The sequence below is a fragment of the Bombina bombina genome, chromosome 6 (assembly GCF_027579735.1).
Source record: "Bombina bombina isolate aBomBom1 chromosome 6, aBomBom1.pri, whole genome shotgun sequence".
Lineage (NCBI taxonomy): Eukaryota > Metazoa > Chordata > Amphibia > Anura > Bombinatoridae > Bombina > Bombina bombina.
In genome coordinates, this window is record NC_069504.1 from 322,140,114 (window position 1) to 322,165,873 (window position 25,760).

Below are 25,760 nucleotides of genomic sequence, written 5' to 3' on the forward strand. Positions count from 1 at the left end.
AAAACTAAATACTTACCTATAAAATAAACCCTAATATAGCTACAATATAAATAATAATTATATTGTAGCTATCTTAGGATTTATTTTTATTTTACAGGCAACTTTCAATTTATTTTAACTAGGTACAATAGCTATTAAATAGTTATTAACTATTTAATAGCTTACCTAGCTAAAATAAAGAGAAATTTACCTGTAAAATAAAAACTAACCTAAGTTACAATTACACCTAACACTACACTATACTTTAATAAATTATTCCTATTTAAAACTAAATACTTACCTGTAAAATAAACCCTAAGATAGCTACAATATAATTAATTATTACATTGTAGCTATTGTAGGATTTATATTTATTTTACAGGTAACTTTGTATTTATTTTAGCTAGTTAGAATAGTTATTAAATAGTTATTAACAATTTAATAACTACCTAGCTAAAAGAAATACAACATTACCTGTAAAATAAATCCTAACCTAAGTTACAATTAAACCTAACACTACACTATCATTAAATAAATTAAATAAATTAAATACAAATAACTACAATTAAATACAATTACATAAATTAACTAAAGTACAAAAAATAAAAAAAGCTAAGTTACAAAAAATAAAAAAATAGGTTACAAACATTTAAAAAATATTACAACAATTTTAAGCTAATTACACCTAATCTAAGCCCCCTAATAAAATAACAAAGCCCCCAAAATAAAAAAATTCCATACCCTATTCTACATTAAAAAAGTTCAAAACTCTTTTACCTTACCAGCCCTTAAAAGGGCCTTTTGAGGGGCATGCCTCCAAGAAAACTGCTCTTTTGCCTGCAAAAGAAAAATACAACCCCCCCCAACATTAAAACCCACCACCCACATACCCCTAATCTCACCCAAACCCCCCTTAAAATAACCTAACACTAATTCCCTGAAGATTATCCTACCTTTAGTCGTCTTCTCTCAGCCGAGCCACCGATGGAACTGAAGAGGAGATCCGGAGCGGCAGAAGTGATCCTCCAAGGGGCGCTGAAGAAATCTTCCATCCGATGAAGTGATCCTCCAGGCGGCGCTGAAGAAGTCTTCCATCCGGGCGATGTCATCTTCCAAGCGGCACTGAAGAAGTCTTCTATCCGGGCGATGTCATCTTCCAAGCGGGGTCTTCAATCTTTAATCTTCAATCTTCATCCCGCCGACGTGGAACACCCTTCTTTCCCGACGGACTACCGACGAATGAAGGCTCCTTTAAGGGACGTCATCCAAGATGGCGTCCCTTCAATTCCGATTGGCTGATAGGATTCTATCAGCCAATCGGAATTAAGGTAGGAAAAATTTGATTGGCTAATTGAATCAGCCAATCAGATTGAGCTCACATTCTATTGGCTGATCAGATCAGCCAATAGGATGCGAGCTCAATCTGATTGGCTGATTGGATCAGCCAATCAGATTTTTCCTACCATAATTCCGATTGGCTGATAGAATCCTATCAGCCAATTGGAATTGAAGGGACGCCATCTTTGATGACGTCCCTTAAAGGAGCCTTCATTCGTCGGTAGTCCGTCGGGAAAGAAGGATGTTCCGCGTCGGCGGGATGAAGATTTAAGATTGAAGACCCCGCTTGGAAGATGACATCGCCCGGATAGAAGACTTCTTCAGCGCCGCTTGGAAGATGACATCGCCCGGATGGAAGATTTCTTCAGCGCTGCCTGGAGGATCACTTCATCGGATGGAAGATTTCTTCAGCGCCCCTTGGAGGATCACTTCTGCCGCTCCGGATCTCCTCTTCAGTTCCATCGGTGGCTCGGCTGAGTGAAGACAACTAAAGGTAGGATGATCTTCAGGGGATTAGTGTTAGGTTATTTTAAGGGGGGTTTGGGTTAGATTAGGGGTATGTGGGTGGTGGGTTTTAATGTTGGGGGGGGTTGTATTTTTCTTTTGCAGGCAAAAGAGCAGTTTTCTTTGGGGCATGCCCCACAAAAGGCCCTTTTAAGGGCTGGTAAGGTAAAAGAGTTTTGAACTTTTTTAATGTAGAATAGGGTATGGAATTTTTTTATTTTGGGGGCTTTGTTATTTTATTAAGGGGCTTAGATTACACCTGCAAAAAAGCCGCGTTCAGCTCCTAACGCAGCCCCATTGTTTGCTATGGGGAAACACTTCCTACGTCTGCACCTAACACCCTAACATGTACCCCGAGTCTAAGCACCCCTAACCTTACACTTATTAACCCCTAATCTGCCGCCCCCGCTATCGCTGACCCCTGCATATTATTTTTAACCCCAAATCTGCCGCTCCGTAAACCGCCGCTACTTACATTATCCTTATGTACCCCTAATCTGCTGCCCCTAACACCGTCGACCACTATATTATATTTATTAACCCCTAATCTGCCGCCCACAACGTCGCCCCCACCTGCCTACACTTATTAACCCCTAATCTGCCGAGCGGACTGCACCGCTACTATAATAAAGTTATTAACCCCTAATCCGCCTCACTAACCCTATAATAAATAGTATTAACCCCTAATCTGCCCTCCCTAACATCGCCGACACCTAACTTCAATTATTAACCCCTAATCTGCCGAGCGGACCTCACCGCTATTCTAATAAATGTATTAACCCCTAAAGCTAAGTCTAACCCTAACACTAACACCCCCCTAAATGAAATATAATTTTAATCTAACGAAATTAATTAACTCTTATTAAATAAATTATTCCTATTTAAAGCTAAATACTTACCTGTAAAATAAATCCTAATATAGCTACAATATAAATTATAATTACATTGTAGCTATTTTAGGATTAATATTTATTTTACAGGCAACTTTGTAATTTTTTAACCAGGTACAATAGCTATTAAATAGTTACGAACTATTTAATAGTTACCTAGTTAAAATATTTACAAAATTACCTGTAAAATAAATCCTAACCTAAGTTACTATTAAACCTAACACTACACTATCATTAAATTAATTAAATAAAATACCTACAATTACCTACAATTAAACCTAACACTACACTATCAATACATTAATTAAATACAATATCTACAAATAACTACAATGAAATAAACTAACTAAAGTACAAAAAATAAAAAGAACTAAGTTACAAAAAATAAAAAAATATTTACAAACATAAGAAAAATATTACAACAATTTTAAACTAATTACACCTACTCTAAGCCCCCTAATAAAATAACAAAGACCCCCAAAATAAAAAATGTCCTACCCTATTCTAAATTACTAAAGTTAAAAGCTCTTTTACCTTATCAGCCCTGAACAGGGCCCTTTGCGGGGCATGCCTCAAGAAGTTCAGCTCTTTTGCCTGTAAAAAAAAACATACAATACCCCCCCCCCAACATTACAACCCACCACCCACATACCCCAAATCTAACCCAACCCCCCTTAAATAAACCTAACACTAAGCCCCTGAAGATCATCCTACCTTGTCTTCACCTCACCAGGTATCACCGATCCGTCCTGGCTCCAAAATCTTCATCCAACCCAAGCGGGGGCTGGCGATCCATCATCCGGTGGCTGAAGAGGTCCAGAAGAGGCTCCAAAGTCTTCATCCTATCCGGGAAGAAGAGGCGATCTGGACCGGCAACCATCTTGATCCAAGCGGCATCTTCTATCTTCATCCGATGACGACCGGCTCCATCCTGAAGACCTCCACCGCGGACCCATCTTCATCCGGCGACGTCCAACTGAAGAATGACGGTTCCTTTAAGGGAATCAGATTGAGCTTGCATTCTATTGGCTGATCGGAACAGCCAATAGAATGCAAGCTCAATCTGATTGGCTGATTGGATCAGCCAATCGGATTGAACTTGATTCTGATTGGCTGATTCCATCAGCCAATCAGAATATTCCTACCTTAATTCCGATTGGCTGATAGAATCCTATCAGCCAATCGGAATTCGAGGGACGCCATCTTGGATGACGTCCCTTAAAGGAACCGTCATTCTTCAGTTGGACGTCGCCGGATGAAGATGGGTGGAGGTCTTCAGAATGGAGCCGGTCGTCATCGGATGAAGATAGAAGATGCCGCTTGGATCAAGATGGTTGCCGGTCCGGATCGCCTCTTCTTCCCGGATAGGATGAAGACTTTGGAGCCTCTTCTGGACCTCTTCAGCCACCGGATGATGGATCGCCAGCCCCCGCTTGGGTTGGATGAAGATTTTGGAGCCAGGACGGATCGGTGATACCTGGTGAGGTGAAGACAAGGTAGGATGATCTTCAGGGGCTTAGTGTTAGGTTTATTTAAGGGGGGTTTGGGTTAGATTAGGGGTATGTGGGTGGTGGGTTGTAATGTTGGGGGGGTATTGTATGTTTTTTTTTACAGGCAAAAGAACTGAACTTCTTGGGGCATGCCCCGCAAAGGGCCCTGTTCAGGGCTGGTAAGGTAAAAGAGCTTTTAACTTTAGTAATTTAGAATAGGGTAGGGCATTTTTTATTTTGGAGGTCTTTGTTATTTTATTAGGGGGCTTAGAGTAGGAGTAATTAGTTTAAAATTGTTGTAATATTTTTCTTATGTTTGTAAATATTTTTTTATTTTTTGTAACTTAGTTCTTTTTTATCTTTTGTACTTTAGTTAGTTTATTTCATTGCAGTTATTTGTAGATATTGTATTTAATTAATGTATTGATAGTGTAGTGTTAGGTTTAATTGTAGGTAATTGTAGGTATTTTATTTAATTAATTTAATGATAGTATAGTGTTAGGATTAATTGTAACTTAGGTTAGGATTTATTTTACAGGTAATTTTGTAATTATTTTAACTAGGTAACTATTAAATAGTTATTAACTATTTAATAGCTATTGTACCTGGTTAAAATAATTACAAAGTTGCCTGTAAAATAAATATTAATCCTAAAATAGCTACAATGTAATTATAATTTATATTGTAGCTATATTAGGATTTATTTTACAGGTAAGTATTTAGCTTTAAATAGGAATAATTTATTTAATAAGAGTTAATTAATTTTGTTAGATTAAAATTATATTTAACTTAGGGGGGTGTTAGTGTTAGGGTTAGACTTAGCTTTAGGGGTTAATACATTTATTAGAATAGCGGTGAGCTCCTGTCAGCAGATTAGGGGTTAATAATTGAAGTTAGGTGTCGGCGATGTTAGGGAGGGCAGATTAGGGGTTAATACTATTTATTATAGGGTTAGTAAGGTGGATTAGGGGTTAATAACTTTATTATAGTAGCGGTGCGGTCCGCTCGGCAGATTAGGGGTTAATAAGTGTAGGCAGGTGGAGGCGACATTGAGGGGGGCAGATTAGGGGTTGATAAATATAATATAGGGGTCGGCGGTGTTAGGGGCAGCAGATTAGGGGTACATAGCTATAATGTAGGTGGCGGCACTTTGCGGTCGGCAGATTAGGGGTTAATTATTGTAGGTAGCTGGCGGCGACGTTGTGGGGGGCAGGTTAGGGGTTAATAAATATAATACAGGGGTCGGCGGTGTTAGGAGCAGCAGATTAGGGGTACATAAGTATAACGTAGGTGGCGGTCGGCAGATTAGGGGTTAAAAAAATTTAATCGAGTGGCGGCGATGTGGGGGGACCTCGGTTTAGGGGTACATAGGTAGTTTATGGGCGTCAGTGTACTTTAGAGTACAGTAGTTAAGAGCTTTATGAACCGGCGTTAGCCCAAAAAGCTCTTAACTCCTGACTTTTTTCTGCGGCTGGAGTTTTGTCGTTAGAATTCTAACGCTCACTTCAGACACGACTCTAAATACCGGAGTTAGAAAGATCCCATTGAAAAGATAGGATACGCAATTTACGCAAGGGGATCTGCGGTATGGAAAAGTCGCGGCTGAAAAGTGAGCGTTAGACCCTTTTTTGACTGACTCCAAATACCGGAGGTAGCCTAAAACCAGCGTTAGGAGCCTCTAACGCTGGTTTTCACGGCTACCGCCAAACTCCAAATCTAGGCCTTAGGTTTTATTTTACAGGTAAGTATTTAGTTTTAAATAGGATTAATTTATTAAAGTATAGTGTAGTGTTAGGTGTAATTGTAACTTAGGTTAGTTTTTATTTTACAGGTAAATTTCTCTTTATTTTAGCTAGGTAGCTATTAAATAGTTAATAACTATTTAATAGCTATTGTACCTAGTGAAAATAAATTGAAAGTTGCCTGTAAAATAAAAATAAATCCTAAGATAGCTACAATATAATTATTATTTATATTGTAGCTATATTAGGGTTTATTTTATAAGTATTTAGTTTTAAATAGGATTAATTTAGTTAATAATAGAAATATTATTTAGATTTATTAAATTAATATTTAAGTTAGGGGGGTGTTAGGGTTAGTGTTAGACTTAGGTTTAGGGGTTAATACATTTCTTACAGTGGCGGCGGTGTAGTGGGGGGCAGGAGAGGGGTTAATAAATGTATTATAGGTGGCGACGGTGTAGGGGGGGCAGATTAGGGGTTAATAAATTTAATATAGGTTGCGACGGGGTCCGGGAGTGGCGGTTTAGGGGTTAATACATTTATTATAGTTGCGGTGGGTTCCGGGAGCGGCGGTTTAGGGGTTAATATGTATAGAGTATCTTGCGGTGGGCTCCGGGAGTGGTGGTTTAGGGGGTAATAACTTTATTTAGTTGCGGCGGTGTAGGGGGGGGCAGAATAGGGGTGTTTAGACTCGGGGTACATGTTAGGGTGTTAGGTGTAGACAGCTCCCATAGGAATCAATGGGATGTCGGGCAGCAGTGAACTTGTACTTTCGCTATGGTCTGACTCCCATTGATTCCTATGGGATCCGCCGCCTCCAGGGTGGCGGATTGAAAACCTGGTACGCTGGGCCGGAAAAGTGCCGAGCGTACCTGCTAGTTTTTTGATAACTAGAAAAAGTAGTCAGATTGTGCCAAACTTGTGTGCGGAACATCTGGAGTGACGTAAGAATCGATCTGTGTCGGACTGAGTCCGGCGGATCGAAGTTTACGTCACAAAATTCTACTTTTGCCGGTCTCTAGCCTTTGATAACTAAGGCGAATCAGCCTTGCCACAAATACGCTGTGGAATTCCAGCGTATTTGAGGTTGACGGCTTGATAACTAGAGGCCTTAATCTCTTGCAACGGAAGGTAGTGAATGCCAATAACATAGATACATTTAAAAATTATTTGGATACATTTCTGGCTAGTAACATAATTCATGGATATGATTGCTTGTGTTAAATGGGTCATTTTTTAATGGGATTAATTTAACGTTAACTGGAACATTTTGTAAGTATATTAGATTTATATAGGTTGAACTCGATAGACTTCGGTCTTTTTTCAACCTCATCTACTATGTTACTATGTTACTTTAATGTAAATTTTAATTATCTCAACATACATCTACAGTAATTTTCCTCTGTCAAACGTATTGGTTTACAGCTGTTTTTATTTTGTACTCTCTTCTTACATATAGGAGAAACCAAGGGGTCAATGTTTGGAAATAATTAAACACTTGACCAGTTTTACTTGCATATGTAATTGGTATCAACAAACACTGCATTATAAGACATATTTGTAATGTTTCTACTCTTTCTAACCTCGGATTAGAATAACCAAACTGGCTAACATTTGGTATATCTGTTTTGGCAAAAACTACAGATCTTTGAAGAATTGTAAAAATGGTTAGCTTCACATGGCGAAATATAAAGGTATCATAATTAGATCACAAATGGTTAAAACTTGTTTACAAATAAAAGAGTTAAAAATTAAACAAGCAATGCACGTCACACATTGTTTTAATGTCATTACACTTGTTGGTTAACACTCCATGTAGGTTTATTCAATGGGAAGATTTACAACTAAGAGAAATGTTGTCAATTCACATATTTGAGATCAATGGGATTTTCAATACAATGCTTCATATACCTCATTACCAAGGGGACTCAACTAGTACTTCACTTCTTGTTGCGTATCCATGAATAAAAAAAGGGACAACACACTTACATTTCTAATGATTAATGCCAAATTTCTTAATAGCCAGATGAAAAGAAACATTGCACTAAAAGATGTTAAATCTAAAAGGAGTTATATAGTTTACATACAAGAAACACAATTTTTTCAAAGGTAGGGAACCCAAAACGTTTCATATAAATTTGGCACATGTTACTACGCATCTAACTCCAAGAAATCAAATGGAATAGGAATCATTATTAAAAAAAGTATTCCTTTTGTACCACAGAACATAATTAGACATACAGAGGGGAGATACCTGATAATCACAGGCCTACTATATAACATCCCAACTACCTTAGCATGTGTATATGCCCCAAATAAAAAGCAAGATCCGTTCTTTCACAATTTTTGCAATGTACTCCTAGAACATCAAAAAAAGGAATAGTCTTAGAAATAGAGCCTACCAAAGATAACTCAAATGGAACCTCTTTGGTGCTGCATAATGTTATATCCAAAGTGAAAAAAGATCTTAAAGATCCTTATTATATGACGCATGGAGAATACTTAATGGAAATAATGAGGATTACACGTTCTATTCCCCACCCCACAAACATTACTCTAAGATAGATCACATTATGTTAGATATACACAGTTTACCACTGGCTACTAAATCAGAAATCCACCCTTGTACATGGTCAGACCACTCAGCAGGTAATTGCGTACTCAAAAGGCCTAATATGCCACTCACAAAATACATATGGCGGTTAGATAATGCTATATTAGAAGACCCCCATACACATTCAAAAAATAGAACAAAATCTTATACAATACTTCGATCTTAATGAAGGATCGGTTGCAGATAATAGAATACTATGAGAGGCACACAAAGGGGTAATTAGAGGAGACCCCATGAAAATCAAAGCATACATATTAAAACAAAAACGAAAGACCCTGCAACTAACATTGGATAAAATAGCAGATATAGAAACAAAACATAAATCTGACCCCCTGAATGACACATAAATCCAAGAGTTAGCAACGCAAAAACAAGCCTTAGCCGCTATTTTAAATAAGGAGCATAAGAGAGAATCTTTAAAACTAAATCAGAGATATTATGACAAAGATGACATAAATTTTTAGCGAGAAAGCTAAGATGGAAAACACACAGAACTTATGTTCTGAAAATGAATGATAATGCACAGACATATTATAATACTCAAGATATTGCAGAATCCTTTTGTAAATATTACGAGGTCCTTTATAACCTATCTTCAGGCACAACTCAGGATGCTAATGCGACATACCACAATAGACAGGAAAAACTACAGAAATACTTAGATAAAATAATAATGCCCAAGTTAGATAAACAACAAAGTGAGGATATTTCGGGGCCAATTACGGTTATGGAGATAAAGTCAATCATTAAAGATTTACCAGTTGGCAAAGCACCAGGACCCAACAGCTTCACAAACACTTACTATAAGAAATTTAAGGATATTCTTGCCCCCAACTATGTACACTTTTTAATGCCATTTCGGATGCTAATCCATTTTCAACTTATTCCCGAGAGGCCCACATAACTCTCCTACCCAAACCGGGTAAATCTTCCACGCAGGTTGAAAATTATAGGCCAATTTCACTCTTGAACAGAGATATCAATTTTTTGCCAAATTGCTAGCCAATTGCTTAACAGAGGTAATGCCAAGCTTGATTCATAAAGATCAAGTCGGTTTCATAAAACCAAGGGAAGCCAGGGATAACACTGTTTGAGCAGTACAAATATTATTACATGCAAAAACATCACATACACCCTTAGTGGTTATATCCACAAATGCTGAAAAAGCATTCAACCACATATGCTGGTCTTTCCTAAAATGCTCACTGCAAAAGCTTGGATTAAGCCAATGGTTCATCTAAAAAATATTCTCACTATATGCGTCCCCAACGGCAAAGATTAGGATCAATGGAACCTTGTCTAACTCATTTCGTATAACAAATGGGACTAGGCAGGGATGCCCCCTCTCTCCCTTATTGTTCACGTGTGTCATAGAATCATTAGCAACACAAATTAGGTCAGAACAATCAATACAAGGTATTGGTATTGGGAATACAGAACACAAAATTCTCCTATATGCAGATGATGTTTTATTAATCACAACAAACCCAGACACAGATATTCTAAAAATAATGTATATATTTGAGGACTTCAGAGGGGTCTCTTATTACAATTTTTAATGCAACATTGCCTCCTGAATCCATACAACGTATTATGATCTCATGTCCCTTTAGGTTACAAACAAAGAACATGAAATAGGCATATTTAGGTATAATTATCTACATCTAAGTAATTATATCATAGCAGACTTATCAAGTTGGAGATATAGACAGATCTCTTGGCTGGGAAAAATACATAGTATAAAGATGAATGTGCTGCTGAGGATATTGTACATATTACAAGCATTACCAATACCTATCACCCCCCTATTCATCCCACAGTTGCAACATCAAATATTCAATTTTATATGGGGCAAAAAACAGGCCAGGATAAATAAAAAAAAATAATGACCCTTCCCACACACTTGGGAGGACTGGTAGTACCAGACTTACAAAAATATAGGGTGGCAATATTCCTACAGAGAATAGTAGATTGATTCCATAACAAAGAAACCAAAATGTAGGTAGAAATAGAACATACTATTTCTAAATCAGATCACCTAGGTGTGCAATTTTGGACCATCATAGGCAAAAAATCATGATGCGAGCTCAATCTGATTGGCTGATTTTATCAGCCAATCGGATTGATCTTGATTCTGATTGGCTGATTCCATCAGCCAATCAGAATATTCCTACCTTAATTCCGATTGGCTGATAGAATCCTATCAGCCAATCGGAATTCGAGGGACGCCATCTTGGATGACGTCCCTTAAAGGAACCGTCATTCGGCTAGTAGGCGTCGGGAAAAGAGGATGTTCCGCGTCGGAGGTCTGCAAGATGGATCCGGAAGAAAGAAGATTGAAGATGCCGTTGATAGAAGACTTCATCCGGATCATGGACCTCTTCAGCTCCCGCTTGGATGAAGTCTTCAGCCGGATCATGGACCTCTTCAGCCCCCCACTTGGGCTTGGATCAGGACATCGGAGGAGCTCTTCAGGACGGATCGGTGAACCTGGTAGGGTGAAGACAAGGTAGGAAGATCTTCAGGGGCTTAGTGTTAGGTTTATTTAAGGGGGGTTTGGGTTAGATTAGGGGTATGTGGGTGATGGGTTATAATGTTGGGGGGGTATTGTATGTTTTTTTTTACAGGCAAAAGAGCTGAATTTCTTGGGGCATGCCCCGCAAAGGGCCCTGTTCAGGGCTGGTAAGGTAAAAGAGCTTTGAAATGTAGTAATTTAGAATAGGGTAGGGCATTTTGTTATTTTGGGGGTCTTTGTTATTTTATTAGGGGGCTTAGAGTAGGTGTAATTAGTTTAAAATTGTTGTAATATTTTTCTTATGTTTGTAAATATTTTTCTATTTTTTGTAACTTAGTTCTTTTTTATTTTTTGTACTTTAGTTAGTTTATTTCATTGTAGTTATTTGTAGGAATTGTATTTAATTTATTTATTGATAGTGTAGTGTTAGGTTTAATTGTAGGTAATTGTAGGTATTTTATTTAATTAATTTAATGATAGTATAGTGTTAGGTTTAATTGTAACTTAGGTTAGGATTTATTTTACAGGTAATTTTGTTATTATTTTAACTAGGTAACTATTAAATAGTTCTTAACTATTTAATAGCTATTGTACCTGGTTAAAATAATTACAAAGTTGCCTGTAAAATATTAATCCTAAAATAGCTACAATGTAATTATAATTTATATTGTAGCTATATTAGGATTTATTTTACAGGTAAGTATTTAGCTTTAAATAGGAATAATTTATTTAATAAGAGTTAATTAATTTCGTTAGATAAAAATTATATTTAACTTAGGCGGGTGTTAGTGTTAGGGTTAGACTTAGCTTTAGGGGTTAATACATTTATTATAGTAGCGGTGAGCTCCGGTCTGCAGATTAGGGGTTAATGTTTGAAGTTAGGTGTCGGCGATGTTAGGGAGGGCAGATTAGGGGTTAATACTATTTATTGTAGGGTTTTTGAGGCGGGAGTGAGGCGGATTAGGGGTTAATAACTTTATTATAGTAGCGGTGAAGTCCGCTCGGCAGATTAGGGGTTAATAAGTGTAGGCAGGTGGAGGCGGCGTTGTGGGGGGCAGATTAGGGGTTAATAAATATAATATAGGGGTCGGCGGTGTTAGGGGCAGCAGATTAGGGGTACATAAGTATAACGTAGGTGGCGGTCGGCAGATTGGGTGTTAAAAAAATTTATTTGAGTGGCGGCGATGTGGGGGGGCCTCAGTTTAGGGGTACATAGGTAGTTTATGGGTGTTAGTGTACTTTAGAGTACAGTAGTTAAGAGCTTTATGAACCGGCGTTAGCCCAGAAAGCTCTTAACTACTGACTTTTTTCCTGCGGCTGGACTTTTGTCGTTAGATGTCTAACGCTCACTTCAGCAACGACTCTAAATACCGGAGTTAGAAAGATCCCATTGAAAAGATAGGATACGCAATTTACGTAAGGGGATCTGCGGTATGGAAAAGTCGCGGCTGAAAAGTGAGCGTTAGACCCTATTTTGAGTGACTCCAAATACCGGAGTTAGCCTAAAACCAGCGTTAGGGGCCTCTAACGCTGGTTTTCACGGCTAACGCCAAACTCCAAATCTAGGCCTATGTAAAGCTGCAAAGTATGCAATAGTTAGGAATTGGAAATCTACAGAAATCTCCACGGTGGCCAATTGGATAGACATCAGTAATAACATACTAAGTTTGGAGGAATATCATTTTCTGAAAACTGAACGTTGCAAAATATATCAAAATATTATGTTTTATTGGAAATCTTAAATTGCTTCAACATTTCAGAAACACTAAATATATAAGTATGTATAATAGACCTAAATTGGATCCCAATTGGATACGATAATATCACAAATGGAGCCTCGATGAATTGATATGTAAAGTCATATGTGTCTCATTGTTCAACCGGAATCAGAGCTGTCATGTACAATTGATTTGTTCTACAACAACCATTGATGCCTTCATTTTGTTTTGTTTTGTCATGTTTATTTAGTTTTGTTTTTTCAAATGTCATTATTTGACTTTATTATTATATACTGGTATTTTTATAATTAAAAAAATATAACGACCAAAGACCTAAACTGTATGAATATACTTATGTGGACATATACTTGCTTATTTGCTGTTGAATTGTATTATACAACCTCATCTGTATTAACTGGTCAATAAAACCCAAATAAATAAAAAATAATGAAGCAAGCATGCAAAAAGTATTGGAGTAATGAGTAAAATGTAGTGTAAAAAATAATAGAAAATAATAAAAAAACCACATAAAAACAGGATTTGTAAAAGGTTTTGGAATGGAAGCAGATTTTTGCCTGAAGAAACAGCTACACACAGCTGAGAAACGCGTTGCAAATTTTATTGTTTTTATTTTATATTTATATATTAAAATCTTTTAGTAGTATCTGCCTTGTATTACTCATCTTTCCTCTATGCAATCTGGGACTTTTGGAATACAACCTTCCTTTCCCCTGGGAGACCATAGGAGATTAGTCAGCTGGTGAATACAAACATCCAACCTGCTAGATTTGCACTTCCCGTTAATGCCTATCCAAAAGTGAGTAATTTACTTGTTTTTTACACACTTTTTTTCGTAACACCATTGATCTGCACCATTGGGTGGTTATTTCTGTGTTTTTTTAACAAGAAACCAACATATTGAGGGTCCTATAAGACAGTCAGCTGGATACTGAGAGGCCCAGCCTGCTAGATTAGCACTTTCATACAGTGCTTTTCATTTTGTTAATAGAAGTAAACTGGAAACTTTTTTAAATTGTATTCTCTATCTGAATCAAGAAATAAAAAAATTGGGTTTTACGTCCCTTTAATCAGATGAAGATAATAAAATTAGAGTGTTATATTTTTATATATTAATGAGTTTCCTGTTACAAGCAATTGAGCAACTTAAATGTATGCCAATAATATCTATGCTGGTCAGTAGGTCAGATGGAATATTCACATGCAAAATATTCTATTTGCATGTTAGTTATTGCTAGAGTTGCCTTGTGGCTGGTACATGGCTGATATAGAAATGGGGTGTGGAATAGCGGAATTTGGAAGACTGGAATGTGAGTTCTACCTAACAGAACATAAAATCACATTTGTTAATAATGTAAAATAATATCAAATTTTATAGTTACACTTACTAATAAATATATCTCTTGACATTCATAGTGGTGACCTGGACAATACGGTTCTAGTAATGAATACTACCTTTTTTCTTTTTGGTGTACACAGAAATGCATCAGATGTCTTTCAGGATTCATTTTGTTTTCTATATATAGCCCCCTTCTTTTCTAGTTGTCCTGTCGTCTTTAGTTTATATACAGTCGAGATAAACTATTTGGAGAGTGAAAGTAGAAAATGGAATTTGCCTAGACACATTTCTATAAAATCTTATTTATACAGATCATATATGCTAAAAAAATATATATAATAGGAATTCATATGTTAACATGTGTGAAGAAATCAGTAAGTTTAAATTGTCTTCTCTCTCACAATCTATACTGTAATGTATAGTGGATTAATCAATCCTGCAACAGTCAAGATTTTGTCACAGAAAAGGGATAACTGATCCTTTCCATTGGATTGTCACAGTTAGAGTTGCAACCTTTCTTGGAAGAAAATACCCGCCATGCTCATTAACATAAGTTTGAATAAATAATTTAACAGCATAACTCAAAAACTAAAGCTGATAGGGCTGATTTTAAATGCTCATTTGTTTATAGATAGTATTCATCACACTCAGAAGAAGTTTCACTTTTATATGGGCTTTATTTCAATATTTATTCTTTATTTTCTACATTGACATGAACCTTAAAAATACCGGCCATGTCGGTAAAATACCGGCTGGTTGGCAAGCCTAGTCACAGTCCAATTCCATAATCACATTCCAACTGTTGGGCAGCTGTTTACAACAAAAATATAATGCAACTATGAAAATGATACATCATGGTTTGTGTTTTTGTCTATATAATTTTATTTATAAAATATTGATTAAAAATATAAATTATTTGAAGTGCTTACTATTATTTTCTTTTATTATAAAAGCAGACGATAAAGAGGCAATATTCTAACTCAGTTATTTTTAAGAAATAATATCTTATATACATTAACTGGAATAAATAATGAGCCAAATCCATCTTTAAGATATTTTTATGTTATAGGCAGAAAGCTTTAATATTGATTTATTACCTTACTTATTTAACTATGCAATGATTTATTGTGGATTTCCTTAATGTTTTCTAAATCCTATTAAAAGGGTAAACATAAAGTGTTTTTAATCCATAGACTAACCTTTAATCAAAAAGATTACATGAGTTTCATAAAATCCACATATATCATTAACATTCCCTGCATTTCTTCTGTAATGTATGTATGCTAGAGGAGATTTTGTTATCTTTGTATGTTTGCTGATAGGGAAAGTATTCTTTTCTTTTTTTTTCTTTTTTCTTCTTTTTTTGTGTGCTTAAAAACTATATTTTAAATTTCTAAAAAAAATTAAATATTTAAATACCTGAGAAATTATCTTGTGTATATAATCTTTGATCAAAGCTCTACAGAAATATGAAAATGAAAGGATAGTCTGCATTTTTGTGACATGAAAGATTATTTTTACTTCTTGTTTAGATTTCAGTGTTTGTTTGATGTAGATAACATTCAGAGAAAACAAATTTATTTTATCGCTGTAAACTTTGTTTTAAAAACACAGACAGGTTTCTACAAGTCATGCTTTATTGATGGCCTGACTAACACATTTTTAAGGGCAAGTTATCACGTAAGTGCTATGTTTTTGTTTGATTCAGACTTTCTTTTGTGTTTAAGTTAGCTGGCATTTCAGCTAAGCCATCTGCACACTTGTTTTTGTAGTTACTTTCACTTCAAGGTAATACAGCAACCAGTGAATGTTTCTTAACTTACCTGAGATAATATTTTGAATTTGATTATTGGTCAATAAAAGTGTAATACAATCAAATGTTATTAGGGACATGGTTAGATTGGATGGCCCACATAATTTTTAGAAAAGGCCAAATCAGGCACCTAGATTTAGAGATCTGCGTTAGCCGTCAAAAGCAGTGTTAAGGGGTCCTAACGCTGCTTTTTACCGCCCGCTGGCATTTAGAGTCAGGCAGGAAAGGGTCTACCGCTCACTTCCCTACCGCGATTCCAGGCTACCGCAGATCCCCTTACGCTAATTGGGTATCCTATCTTTTCAATGGGATATGCCTAACGCCGGTATTTGGAGTCTTGGGAGAAGTGAGCGGTAGAGTCTCTACCGACAAGACTCCTTCCGGCAAAAAAAGTCAGTGGTTAAGAGCTTTATGGGCTAACGCGTGAATATAAAGCTGATTAGGGGTTAATAAAATTAAACTAGTGTTTGTGATGCGGGAGTGCGGCAGTTTAGGGGTTAATATATTTATTACAGTGACGGTGATGTCCGGTCGGCAGATTAGGGGTTAAAAAATGTATTTAACTGTTTGCGATGTGCGGGGGAGCCTTGGTTTAGGGGTTAATAGGTAGTTTATGGGTGTTAGTGTACTTTTTAGTTAAGAGTTTTTTGTTACAGCGTTAGCCCATAAAACTCTTAACTACTGACTTTTAAATGCGGTAGGAGTCTTGACAGGAGAGGGTCTACCGCTCATTTTTTCCAAGACTCGTAATACCGGCGTTAGGCAAATCCCATGGAAAAGATAGGATACGCAATTGATGTAAGGGGATTTGCGGTATGCTCGAGTCGTGGAAAAAAAGTGAGCGGTACACCTTTACCTGCCAGACTCGTAATACCAGCGGGCATTAAAAAGCAGCGTTGGGACCTCTCAACGCTGCTTTTTAACCCTAACGCAAGACTCGTAATCTAGCCGTTTGTATTTTTTATAGTAGTGTTAGGATTTTTTTTAATGTGTATTTTAGTTTTCTTTAATTGGTAGTTATTTTAAGTTTAGTTTAATAGTTATATTAGTTTAAATGTTAGTTTAAACTTATTTTTTTTTAATTTGACAGGTAAGTTTGTTGGGGAGCGGCGGAATAGGGGTTAATGAATTTTCATAGTGTCGGCGATGTCAGGAGCGGCAGATTAGGGGTTAATAACTTTATGTAGGTGTCGGCGATGTCAGGGGCAGCAGATTTGGGGTGTTTAGACAAGGTTTTTATGTAAGTTTTAATTTAATTTAAGATAGGGCAACAGGTTTAGGGGTTACTAGTTTAAATTAGTTTATTGCAATGTGGGGGGCTTTTGGTTTAGGGGTTAATAGTTTAATTTAGTATATTTTGTTGTGGGGGGCTTGTGGTTTAGGGGTTAATAGGTTTATTATAAGGGCAGCAGTTTAGTGGTTAATAACTTTAGTATAGTGGTGACAATGTCGGGGAGCGGCGGAATAGGGGTTAATAAATTTTATTAGTGGCGGCAATGTCAGGAGCGGCAGATTAGGGGTTAATAAATTTAATATAGTGTTTGCGATGCTGGAGGGCCTCGGTTTAGGGGTTCATAGGTAGTTTATGGGTGTTAGTGTACTTTGTAACAGTTTAGTTATGAGTTTTATGTAACAGTTTTGTAGGGTAAAACTCATAACTACTGCTCTCAGATGGCGGTACGGATCTTGTCGTTATAGGGTGTAACACAAGCTTTTTAGCCTCACCGCAAAACTTGTAACGGGAGCACTATGGAAGTCCCATGAAAAAAACGTAATTTTTACGAGTGCGGAACTGACGTTGCGTTACAGGCTAAAAGGTTTGCTGTATAGCTATACCAACAAGACTTGTAATGGCTGCATTGCTGTTTTAACGCTGAAATTACCATTTTTTCAGTGTTAAAAGATGAACGCACAACTCGTAACCTACCTGAATGATAGCTACAACTAAAGCAGCCTCCTGTAAAAACATGATTTTCATAATGCCAGAACTGTTAGTAAAAATCACAAAATTGAGATTTATAATCAAATATTAAAAATGAAATATATAATAAAATGTAATTTGTTCAGTGCCAGATTGGCCCGCAGGGATAGCGGAACTTTTCCCGGGGTGCCAGTGGGCAGCCGTCACTGTAAGGCCACTTCCTTCATCAGTGATGTCACTTGAAGAAATGCGCTATGCTCCTAACAAGGGTATGGGGGCCTGTTTTCAGCTGTAAAGCAGCCCTAGCCAAGGTAGGGGGGTGAAAGCAAGGCAGGGTGGGGGCTGGGGCCAGGGTACTGGGGCCATTATTCAAACATTTCCAGGTCCGGTTTAATTTCCCAGTCCAGCCCTGCAGTTGTTGTCCTAAAGTGACTATAGAAGTAGTATCTATCCTGCCAAGATACCTATGGCATTCATATGGATACTGAGTATCAAGTATATAGTGTGATGACCGTTAATGTCACACATGCAAATTTGTATTTTCCTTTCAGAATAAACAAAGAGATTACATGAATAGAGCTATCCTGTAACTTTAAGAGGAAATACAAAATATTAATAATAAAACAAACATTCATCTGCATATTACTCAAAGGTCAATCTTTGCTTTGAATATATTATTCTGCATACTAATTGTTTAATGTTTTATGTCCCCTGTACATCCCTTTTCATATTTTTTTTTTTGCAACAATCTACTTTTTTCTCCAAGGTCAGATGAAAAAGCATACCACAAAGGGATATTTTTGTATATGAAAAACTGTTTTTGTTCTTTGACACCACAGCCCATTAACATGGGCTGCTCCTGCAGAGGAACCAAATTATTATTATCACTTACACTTATTTTATCACTTTCTAAAAACACAAATCCTTACTTATCTTAGATCATTCTGCCTAACATTTGTTTAGTGTTTTATGTCTCCTGTCTTAATGCAATAAAGACAGTATTTACCATAAGAACAGTGTGTCTCACAAAGAGACACACTGGTATGAAAAGGCAATGCATACATTATAATAGGGCTAAAAAAATAGATTAAAAATCATATATATTGGCTTCATGATTTCATTTTTAAAGTGCACCTCCTATTCCCTGCTAGCTTTACTCAGAGGCATCTATTTATCAAAGCGTCGACTTTCTTGCATTCGAGCGCACCAATACGCTCGCCTAAGATTGCCTAACATCGCTGCCGCGGACCTGAATACATTCTCCATAATTATCAAAAAAGCTGTCAAAAAGCTGCGTACCAAGTATGGTGCGATGAGCAGCGGACTGTTTTTAACTAACAGTCATCGATCTTGCTGCTCTTCAACTTTTTCCCAGCTTTCTTGTCAATAGGCACCCACACTATACTATACTGTTTACCCCCTATTCCGCTGCACCCAGACACCGCCGCACCTAACTAAAGTTATTAACCCCTAAACCGCCGCTCCTGGAGCCCACCGCAACTCAAATAAATGTATTAACCCCTAAACCACCGCTCCCGGAGCCCACCGCCACGTACATTATACATATTAACCCCTAATCTTCCGCCCCCTATACCGCCGCCACCTACATAAAGTTATTAACCCCTATCCTGCCGCTTCCGGACCCCGCCGCAACTAAATAAAGTGTTTAACCCCTAAACCGCCACTCCCGGAGCCCACCACCACCTACATTAAATTTATTAACCCCTAATCTGCCCCCTCTAAATATATTAAACCCTAACACCCCCTAACTTAAATATAATTTAAATAAATCTAAATAAATTATTCCTATTTAAAACTAAATACTTACCTATAAAATAAACCCTAAGATAGCTACAATATAACTAATAGTTACATTGTAGCTATTTTAGGATTCATTTTTATTATACAGGCAACTTTGTATTTATTTTAACTAGCTACAATAGTTATTAAATAGTTATTAACTATTTAATAATGACCTAGTTAAAATAAATACAAAATTACCTGTAAAAAAAACCCTAACCTAAGTTACAATTACACCTAACACTACACTATAATTAAATTAATTACCTACAATAACTACAATTAACTACAATTAAATAAAATTAAATAAAATTATCTAAAGTACAAAAACAAACAAACACTAAATTACAGAAAATAGTAAAGTAATTACAAGATTTTTAAACTAATTACACCTAATCTAATCCCCCTAACAAAATAAAAAAGCCCCCCAAGATAAAAAAAAAAGCCCTACCCTACACTAAATTACAAATAGCCGTTAAAAGGGCTTTTTGCGGGGCATTGCCCCAAAGTAATCGGCTCTTTTACCTGAAAAAAAAGTACAATACCCCCCCCAACATTAAAACCCACCACCCACACACCCAACCCTACTCAAAAACCCACCCAATCCCCCCTTAAAAAAACCTAACACTAACCCCTTGAAGATCACCCTACCTTGAGACGTCTTCACCCAACCGGGTCGAAATCCTCAACGAAGCCGGGCGAAGTGGTCCTCCAGACGGGCAGAAGTCTTCATCCGAGTTCAATCCTATTGGCTGTTCCAATCAGCCAATAGAATGCGAGCCCAACCCTATTGGCTGATTGGATCAGCCAATAGGATTGAACTTCAATCCTATTGGCTGATTGCATCAACCAATAGGATTTTTCCTACCTTAATTCCGATTGGCTGATAGAATTCTATCAGCTAATCGGAATTGAAGGGACGCCATCTTGGATGATGTCATTTAAAGGAACCTTCATTCTACAGTCGACATTGATGGAAGAGGATGCTCCGTGTCGGATGTCTTGAAGATGGAGCCGCTCCGCGCCGGATGGATGAAGATAGAAGATGCCGTCTGGATGAAGACTTCTGCCCATCTGGAGGACCTTTTCTGCCCAGCTTGGATGAAGACTTCTGCCCGTCTGGTGGACCACATCGCCCAGCTTAGTTGGGGACTTCGGCTCGGTTGGGTGAAAACGTCTCAAGGTAGGGTGATCTTCAAGGGGATAGTGTTAGGTTTTTTTAAGGGGGGATTGGGTGGGTTTTAGAGTAGGGTGGGGTGTGTGGTGGGTTTTAATGTTGGGGGGTATTGTACATTTTTCAGGTAAAAGAGCTGATTACTCTGGGGCAATGCCCCGCAAAAAGTCCTTTTAAGTGCTATTTGTAATTTAGTGTAGGGTAGGGCTTTTTTATTTTGGTGGGCTTTTTAATTTTGTTAGGGGGATTAGATTAGGTGTAATTAGTTTAAACATTTTGTAATTATTTTATTATTTTCTGTAATTTAGTGTTTGTTTGTCTTTTGGTACTTTTATTTAATTGTAGTTAATTGCAGTTAATGTAGGTAATTAATTTAATTATAGTGTAGTGTTAGGTGTAATTGTAACTTAGGTTAGGTTTTATTTTACAGGTACTTTTGTATTTATTTTAACTAGGTAGTTATTAAATAGTTAATAACTATTTAATAACTATTGTACCTAGTTAAAATAAATACAAACTTGCCTGCAAAATACAAATAAACCCTAAGCTAGCTACAATGTAACTATTAGTTATATTGTAGCTATCTTAGGGTTTATTTTATAGGTAAGTATTTAGTTTTAAATAGGAATAATTTATTTTGATTTATTTAAATTATATTTAAAGGAAAAGTAAAGTTAACGTCATTGTTCATTTTCAATGCAAATTATATCCAAAATAAAGTGTACTTTCATTCATCATTTTTTTTAAATTCATATATTACATTTATAATTTACTTTTTCAGTGTTCCGTAGACTACCACCATTCCTCCACCTGCAGTAAAAAAAAAATTCTGACATTCGTGACGATTTCATCCGTATCGAATGGATTGGTTCCCCCACTGGCGTCTCTATCGCAATAATACACTCCCACTAGTTCTATCGCGCATGAGTTACACATTAAACTCGCTGTCACTCAATTTGCGCGTTCACATAAGCCGCATGCGCACTTTCAATCAGAATTCCATATCTATCGTCATCGTCAAATGGAGGTTCATTGATAGTATGTATCTAAGTGGAGAGCGTACAATTGTGCATGAGCATAGCTGGTCAATTCAAGAATGCACACGCTTCAATATGCAAACGGAGGGTGGGAGAGCATCAATCATTTGCATATAGAAATCCGGAAGAGAGCGAGGGGGAGGAGGAATCTGAAAAAAAAACAGGCATCGTAAATATAACATTTATATAATTTCTAATTGCAGATTTAAAAAAAAAAAGTTAGCGACTATAATGTTTGTGACTATATAATACTATAATAGGATTCTTAAGTTAAAAACTTTACTTTCACTTTAAGTTAGGGGGTGTTAGGGTTAGTGTTAGACTTAGGTTTAGGGGTTAATACATTTAATATAGTGGTGGCGGTGTAAGGGGGGCAGATTAGGGGTTAATAAATATAATGTAGGTGGCGGCGGTATAGAGGGGGCAGATTAGGGGTTAATAAATATAATGTAGGTGGCGGTGCTCTTCGGGAGCGGTGGTTTAGGGGTTAAACACTTTATTTAGTTGCTGCAGGGTCAGGGAGCGGCGGTTTAGGGGTTGATAAGTATAATGTAGGTGGCGGCGGTGTAGGGGGGGCAGATTAGGGGCGTTTAGACTCGGGGGTTATGTTAGGGTGTTAGGTTTAGACATTACCATAGGAATCAATGGGATATCGGGCAGCAGCGAACATGAGCTTTTGCTGCTTTCAGACTCCCATTGATTCCTATGGTATCCACCGCATCCAGGGCGGCAGATTGAAAACCAGGTACGCTGGGCCGGAAAAGTGCCGAGCGTACCTGCTAGTTATTTGATAACTAGCAAAAGTAGTCAGATTGTGCCGAACTGGCATTCGGAACATCTGGAGTGACGTAAGCATCGATCTGTGTTGGACTGAGTCCAGCAGATCGTCTGTTACGTCACTAAATTCTACTTTTGCCTGTCTGTAGGGTTTGATAACTAAGGCAAATCAGGCTCGCCACAAATACGCTGCGTAATTCCAGCATATTTGCGGTTGACGGCTTGATAAATACATGCCAGAGTCTCAGTAAAGTAAAGTAAGCAAAGTTTCTCTTTCCAGCAAACTCCATTACTTTCTATGGGAGACATCTCGCAAACTGCAGGGAAAGCCCCCTTTTTGTTAGATAAATCAGGGCAGACCATATCAGTGTCAGGGTTGTTTTTACATGTCTGGGCCCAATAAAATTTTGATAACTTTTTTGAACAATTAAAAATTCATAGATTATTATTTATCTCTCCTACCTCCCACTAGGAGTGTACTTTTACAGTATTGCCAAAACTTAAGTCTTAAAATGTTCAGTATATTTGGGGATAGAACAGGCAAGATCAATTATTTCAGATGCCAAAATAATGGTAAATGAGCTATTTGTAAACAATTTAATATACCCCAGCAGACAAAATGGATAATTGGGAACAAATCAAAGAAGGCCTTCATACAAGATTCATATTACTATCTGAAAAATAAATGTTTTGGGTGTGGTAGTACTCATATGCATGCTTAACGTTTGTAGTTAATTACATTACTTGGAAAAAAATATAATGATTTGTAATACTATAACTTAGCAACATGATATCTTTTGACAAATTAGTTAAGCATTTTAGTTTTGGTTTTTATAATAGTCTCACATGCTTATTGTAACTTTCTAAACTATATGAAATTGTTCTGTGTTAAATGTAAGGAATGGAAAGTATCTCCACATTAATTTAAATTTCTTGGTGGTCTCTTCCATCATGTAATGCAATATGGTTTGAATGGATCTTATTGGAATCAACAACCCTAAACAAACCCATTAAAGTTTGTCTGGTGAATTTTGATTTTATGTATCCCACTGCCAAAATGTTGTATAACTGTTACAATTTAGGAAGAAACATTACAAATGTATTGCAAATTGCAATATCTCTAGTAATTAATTCCAGTATGGTTTACAGATTAAAAAATGTCAGTTCTATAAATGTATTTTACATGACAAATTATTTAATAAAGCCTTTAAAATAGGAAAAAATGGCAAATATTATCAAATTAAATATTCACTAAAAAATGTAGTTACCTTAGTGTTGTTAGGCATCATACTTTGGGGCAAGAAATAAAATTATATTTTTAAAATTATTTTTCAACTTAAAGGGAGACTGAACCCAAATTATTTATTTCATGATTCAGATAGAGCATGCAATTTTAAGAAACTTTCTAATTTACTCCTATTATCAATTTTTCTTCATTCTCTTGCTATCTTTATTTGAAAAAGATGACATTTAAGCTTTTTTCTTGGTTCAGACCTCTGGACAGCACTTTTTTATTGGTGGGTGAACTTATCCACCAATCAGCAAGGACAACCCAGGTTGTTCACCAAAAATGGGCCAGCATCTAAACTTACATTCTTGCATTTCAAATAAAGATACCAAGAGAATAAAGAAAATTTTGTAATAGGAATAAATTAGAAAGTTGCTTAAAATGCATGCTCTATCTGAATCACGAAAGAAAAAATTTGGGTTCAGTGTCCCTTTAAGGAACAAATGTTCAATAAGACACCTTTGCATGTCACATGAAAATCAAAAACTTAAAGGGACATAATACTCATATGCTAAATCATTTGAAATTGATGCAGCATAATTGTAAAAAGCTGACATGAAAATATCACCTGAACATCTTTATGTAAAAAGGGAAGATATTTTACCTTACTTACCTTTACCTTACATTTACCTTTATTTTACCTTACAGCTCATCTCAGAGTAAGTGCTCAGTGAACAGTTAGAAACTGTTAGTATCATAAATACTGTTTGTTTGATGCACATATTTACAGTAGGATCACTTGTCCAAGTTTTTACACCTTGATGAATTGAAGCAACAAGTGATATTTTGCTTTTAGTGTGGTTTTTGTAAAACAACAAAAATGACCAACAAATGTGTTAGAATTACACAATCTTGCAATACATCAAGCCAAAGGTTAAATAGATTGAAGGAGGTTGTATGAAACACCATCCGGTTGCAGGATTGCTTTTGCTTTTGTGGTGGAACTTTACCAAATATATTGATCCTGTGTGTACTTTAAACATTTTTGTGAGATGGGCCAATGGAACTCCTAAGGAAAAAAAGGAGGTATTGTTTTCTTGGCTGAAAGCCTTTTCCAGTACAAGAGTGCACTACATTGCACTACATTTGTTCCTGGATAAACTATTTAGCAAAGCGTTAATGCCGTTTGTAAATCTGGTACCTTGTTTCCAATTATGAACTTAAGATCTGCATCTTGTGGACACTTGAAATCTATATAACTTTTGGCTTGATGTAATGTAAGATTGTATAATTAATACCATTGTTGGTCATTTGAATTTCATTTTCCCTGCTTGAAACTACATAGATCCTTAAATATTCCACGTTAACATATCTCTCCTAGAGATAGTTGGCGTTACCCTCTGGTGATGGCATTGTAGTTTTGTTTAAAGAGAATTTATTGCACATGTAATAGAAGATCGTATCATTTTAACACATCTGTTGGTTATTTATCAACTTTTGACAATGTTTTGTAATTATATTAATAAAACATTTTTTCTATTTTCTAATAAGTGCTCTTAGCCCTTTCCTTGTGTAAGGGGAATAGCCAATTTTCTTCCCTGTATCTGACTATATTAAATTTGGATAATATATACTTTTTAAGCGTCTGCAACATTTAAATAGCATGGTTAGTTGTTTATATATTTTTTTGGCTAAAGCTCCTTTCAATTTATGGTTATATTATATCTATTTAGGGCTAGATAAGAAGTGGAGTGCTAAATTATTGTGCGCCCGCAAACAGGCAAATTTGCTCATTTACAGGCGTGTGATAATTAACCAGCCATTACAAGTGGCTGGCTATTGCTAATGCAAGCTAGCGGTAGC